Consider the following 5641-nt stretch of genomic DNA (forward strand, 5'->3'; position numbering starts at 1 on the left):
ACCCTTACTAGTCCCTCCATATATTTGGACCTTTGCCTTGTCAGTACAACAGCATGCTCCATAGCCGGTCATGAGAAAAGAGCTGCGTGCAGGCCACCCTGTGCTCCATCCTCGATCCAGCTCCGTCATCTCCCTCTCATCCTCTCTCTGCTCTACGTGTGTGTGTGCAGGGAGTGGGAGGAGACAGAGCAGGGGAGTGGGAGGCCCTTCCATGGCGAATTCATAGGCATCTTCCTTGGAGATTGTGAGCTCTCTCGATTATTGCTTGAGGATTTATGTTGTTGATCTGTCCACTGTAGTTCCTGTATAGCATCCTCCTCTTTATATAGTGTTCCTCTTTCGATGTTGATGCATGTGTTTAGTAACCCACTGATATGATTTCTGGAAACAAGCGTCAATACAAAGAAGCTTCAGTACGAGAAAAAATGGGTCGTCAGTTCATTCATGTGCAACCTCCTGCATGGTCGTCCATTTTTATTTGGAGCCTACTCCCTGCAATGCACAGCAGAGGTTGGTGCTCACCTTCTTCGAGACCACTGCCCGACGTCCGCTCCCACATTTGGAGGCTCCTACGGCAAGACCTACTGCCTTGCCACCACCACCGGTGAGCAAGCACACATAAAAAAATCTTCCATTTTTGTTTCTTTTAACCTTAGAACCTTGCTTACAAACAAACACAATAATAACACCGTCAGTCTGAACATTCCCGCACCACCACCAGCACGCCCACCATGGTTGCTGGCAGCCATCCAAGTTGAGCACTGATGGTAGTCCTTTGTGTGCTTCAACGACACTTTCTTACACGCTGCCGCCTAGCCCGCGCCCGCAGCCATCCACCTCACCGCCACGAGGAACCTCCCGGACATCACCGCCAAGAGCCTCTCTCCACCACCACGCCTTGTAGTTGAACTTACATGGGATGACCTGTGACCAACTGCCTCGCCTCTACAAGCTTCTCGGCGGTGACTTGGTAGTCGCTAGGATTCCCTGCAGTTGGCAAAGCCCGGCGCCGCTCGTGATCTCCGCCTCCATCAGCTCCACTTCACCAGAGGAATCAGTCTAGAGGAGGAAGTGTAGCCGGTCCACCCGATCTCCGACGTCTTATTCCACCTACAAAAAAAAATTCATTTTGAGTTCTATTCTTCATCATAGGTTCACCGCTATTACCTTAGTTCAAAAGTGCCAAAGAGTTTAGTTCAGAGTATACTAAATGTCCATATTGTAGATAATATTTGCATTGTCTTAAGTTTCAAGAAACAAGCTTCAGTACAAGAAAAATGGGGCAGTCACTTCGTCCATATCCAAACCCCCGTTAACGTGCGATGACAGGAAACATTTCCAGGTTGTTTTCTTTCTATCTTTGCTTAGCACAAAATTGTGCAAATGCCTAGCAGAAATAGAACTTGTTCGTATACATGGGTAGGTTCATGAAAAAATGTTGTAGTAGTTCAGTGAAAGGATTCACATCAGTTCAAACATTTTTGAATATTTAGTAAAAGTTCAAATAGACCAGAGGCTTTCACCTCATTCCAAAAGCCTAAACCAACATTACAATGATAGGATAAAAAATAGTTCAAAAAAATGCTGGAGGTTTGTCAGAATGACACAAAACATCAATTCAATTTTTCTATACCATCGCTTTTATTGCTAAAAGTTTTAGTCATTTGTTTTCTTGATGCCATCAGGTATTTGCTTAAATACCACGGTCTTGTGCCGCTGGTACTAGTGTGGATGGGTAGCAAGTTCAACTACCAATCAACACACAGTTCAGGCATGTTGTCTGACTCCCACACGTTCCTAGAAGATGTTCAACGATTGGAAATCTAGCAGTAGCAAACTCTTGTTTTCACTATTTATGTTCACCTCAATTTCTAAATTAAGTTCTGTTCATAGGAGTGCTTGTAATAAATTAGTTTGGTTTTACTTATGTTCCTTGAATTTGGAGTACCTTGATAGATTTGGTAGTGACATGAGCTTCCTCTCCACCACTCCAGGATATGCAGCGCTATCCTAGTCCATCCCCATGGCGTACGTTAACTTAGTTGCTATAGCAAAAATAGTACAAAACTCTTTTTATTTTTATTTCTGAACTTATGATGTTACTATACATTAACTTGCTTGTTCTTTTTACATGAACTACTAAATGGTGGAGTTGCATTTTGTTTCTTCAGTACATACATGATTGAATGTAATCAATGGAACATATGTTGAATCTCCAAGATAGATTTCATATTTATTTTCTTGCAAGTAGCAAATCTTTCTGTGGATCAATACAACTTCTATACGAACTTTTGTTCACAAATCTTGTAGTATTGTTTCTACATGTTTATTGCTTCTTGCTACCACTATTTTTGTAAATGATTTTGCGTGTGCACTCCAAGAGTGTTTTTGTTTCTGTGGGTCAGCTGCTCAACAATCTTGTACCGCCCAGTACATGTATTACTACTGGGAAGGTTCAAAGTTCAGAACTCAACAAGTTCAACATGGTGTATGTCATGAAGGAGATCATCGAGAGGGCACGCCGCAGCGTCATGGGCTACATCAAGCACGCACCCACCCTCTTCACCTGTTTTGTCGTTGTCCTCGTCGTGTCCTCATCATTGGGGTAATCACCCTAGCCACCTTGGCAGACTACTCATCCTCCACCCATGGTTGCTAAAATTTGATTCATTTTTATGATGTGATATTTTGAGATGGCTGACAGTGCCGTGTTCCATTGCAGCTCAAGAACGTAGGCGACAAGTCTGAGGACAAGAAGAAGAGGAAGAGGAGGTCCTGAGAGTGTCATCTGTGCATCATAGATAACATCACCTCCGCTGCTAGTGGCACCACCACTGCTAAGTACATTATGTAGTACATAGGAAATAAGCTGGTGCAGTAACTTGGTGCCATGCCACCCTTGTTAATTCACACTCGTGGGAACCTGCTGTGAGTCTGCTGCTGATGAAGCTTTTGCAAACGTCGTGTGTGTTTCGGATCTCTTTTGTTCATGTTAGATAATTGAAACCTGAGATGATTTGGTTTGGTTTGCGAAGATCATGGCTACACTTCTTTGTGGTTGATCTAGTCTCATCGATTATAACCTTGTGACGTGTCTCATTTCTTTTGCACTATATGCCAGCTTCCTCTACGTAAGTCCAACACATGTTTGGTGCAGCGTTTATGTCTTGGTAGGTGGTGTTGAGCAGGGCCTGCCCGATTGTGATTGAGCGAGAGTAACTGAACTAAAATTTTCTACTATTTCTGCACTTTTTAATGTTTGAACTACTGTTTCCATCAAAATGTTTGATCTAGTCTCATCGGTTGTATGTTCAAACATGAAGTCTCAGATAAGTTTGGGAAAAAGCTCAAACAAAAGAAAAACCCATGAAAATTTAAATGGTAAAAGTTGAAGTCGCAAAACGCGAGAAGTCCAAAACATCGTAGCAAAAAAATTGAATTAAAAAAACACAAAAAATTTCCTTTTCAGAAAATATCATTCAGTTCAATGATAATGATATAATCCATGCAAGTTCGAGGACTATGAAAACCGTAAACCATTGAAAAGTTGCAAGGAAAAGCCATACCAAAAAAAGTGAAGTCTAGCATGCGAAAACACCCTCAGTACAAACCCATACGGGCATTAGTTCAAGTACTTTTTTCGGAACCATTCAAAATTACTCTATGAAAAAATACCTCCTCTGTACAAACACACACAGAGATCGGTACGAGTGCCGCCGCGAGCGCCGCCGTTGTTGCCCGTGCCCCAAATGTTGTAGCTTAGACGACTTCAGAATGTTTATCATGTGTGCTCTTCCATCGTGTGCTAGTCCAAGAATTCCTTCGTCACATAAGTCCATGTATTACTTCAATGGGAGTTCAAAAGAAAACCCTATAACACGCGCTATGCCCCGGCCCCATGCTCGGGACGCGAAAAAAGCTCAAACAATAAGAAAACCCTATATGAAAATTCAAATGGTAAATGTTCATGTCGTAAAATGAGAGAAGTCCAAAACATCATTGCAAACAAATATTTTCTTTTTGAAAAAAATGCCATTCGGTTCAACTATATAAATCATGCAAGTTCGGGGACGATGATACCATAGATGGTTGGAAAGTTACGAGGAAAATCTTATGGAAAAAACAGAGTAAAGTCCAGTCTATGAAAACCACTCAGTACATACCCAAAAATTGGAGATTAGTTCGAGTCCTCTGTTTTCAGAAGAATTCAAAATTAATCTATGAAAAATAGGAGTACTATAGATGAAGAGAGAGGGAAAATCAGCTGCAACAAACAAGCACCCCGTCATGGATTACAAATATCCAACACAGTGCCATTTCGTGATAACATGATCAGCCTGCTAGAAGAAACCTTCAAAGAAAAAATGAATTGGCATCTAGAAAAATGATGTGCAATATGAAAGGAACATGATTTATACAGTGCTAAATAGTACACCCTCTTCACTCATCCATGTTTTTACAAGCGTGTGGTCGAAAATTAGCACGAGATGGCACAATAGTTCCTAATTTTTCCTACCCTAATTAAAAGAATTTAAGCCTAACTATAGCTAAGCTGGTACTCCATTATTGATCCCAATCAAGAGAGACTGAAGATCGAGCAATAGTAGCTCAAATGATCTCATCAAGAGTCAAAAGGAGAAATGAAAAGAAGATTAACTCATGATCAAATGGTTGTTCGTACGTCCATAGTACCCCGTCCCGTATGCATCTTTGGTTTTGCTCAGAGTCAGAGACTCACAGCCAGAGCGCGCTGGCGTCCTTGAGTATGGCCACAAGCTCGCCGGAGATGTGCATGGCCATGAGCCGACCGAGCCCACCGAGGATCCTCCCACCGACGAACACCGCTAGCCTCGCCTCCAGCATTCCCGGCCACCGCCGCGGCGAGCTCGGCGTCGTCGGTGACCTCGTGCATGGCGGGGTTCACCCCGAGCCCCTGCACCAGCCGCTTCACCACGTGGCTGAGGCAGCACCCGCGCCTCCCCACCACTAGCACCAGGCTCTCTGCCACCACCCTCCTCACCGCCTCCCCGCCGTCACCCCTCGCCGCCGCGTCGGCGAGCCGCGAGCCCGCTCTCCTGTGGCCAGCCGCGCCCTCGGCCTCGACCTGCTTGGACCGCCGCGGGCACGCCGGCAGTCAGCCGGCACTGTAGGGGATCACCTGGTACATCTCGATCAGCCGAGCGACGTATGACGTGATCGAGCTCCTCTCTTTTCTTCTCGGTTCATCGTTGCTGCGCCAAGTCCCTTGCCGCCATGGACGCATGCTTCTCTGCTTCCCCCGTGTTCGCTCATGCTCCGGTCGCCGCCTGTGTGTGGACTTGTACCGCCGCTCTACCGCGTGTGCGCAAGGGCCGCAAGGCAAGAGGCATCCAGCTCCTTCCGCTTCTCGCCCACGCCATGGCGTGCATGCTCCTATAGAGAAAAATAGCTCAGAGTTCAATGTGATGAAAGTCATCACTACAACCGCCTGAAACCATCAGTTCAAGTAGGGTAATAGAAAAACTTTAGCTCTGGCACCTATGCGAATCACTGCTTCCCTCTACGAAAGGACTATCTATTTACTTTTATGTTGTGTCATCACCTTTTGAAACAAGCGGTAGAACCTGAGAGCACTAATGTCATGACTTATGCATTGTGTGTA

General features: G+C 44.7%; 1 pseudogene; it reads right to left on the reverse strand.

The window, feature by feature from the left end:
* Positions 1-4734: 4734 nt before the first annotated feature.
* Positions 4735-5167, reverse strand: LOC123130863 (monothiol glutaredoxin-S9-like; annotated as a pseudogene).
* Positions 5168-5641: the final 474 nt, after the last annotated feature.

This window comes from Triticum aestivum, chromosome 6A, assembly GCF_018294505.1.
Source record: "Triticum aestivum cultivar Chinese Spring chromosome 6A, IWGSC CS RefSeq v2.1, whole genome shotgun sequence".
NCBI classification, from domain to species: Eukaryota; Viridiplantae; Streptophyta; class Magnoliopsida; order Poales; family Poaceae; genus Triticum; species Triticum aestivum.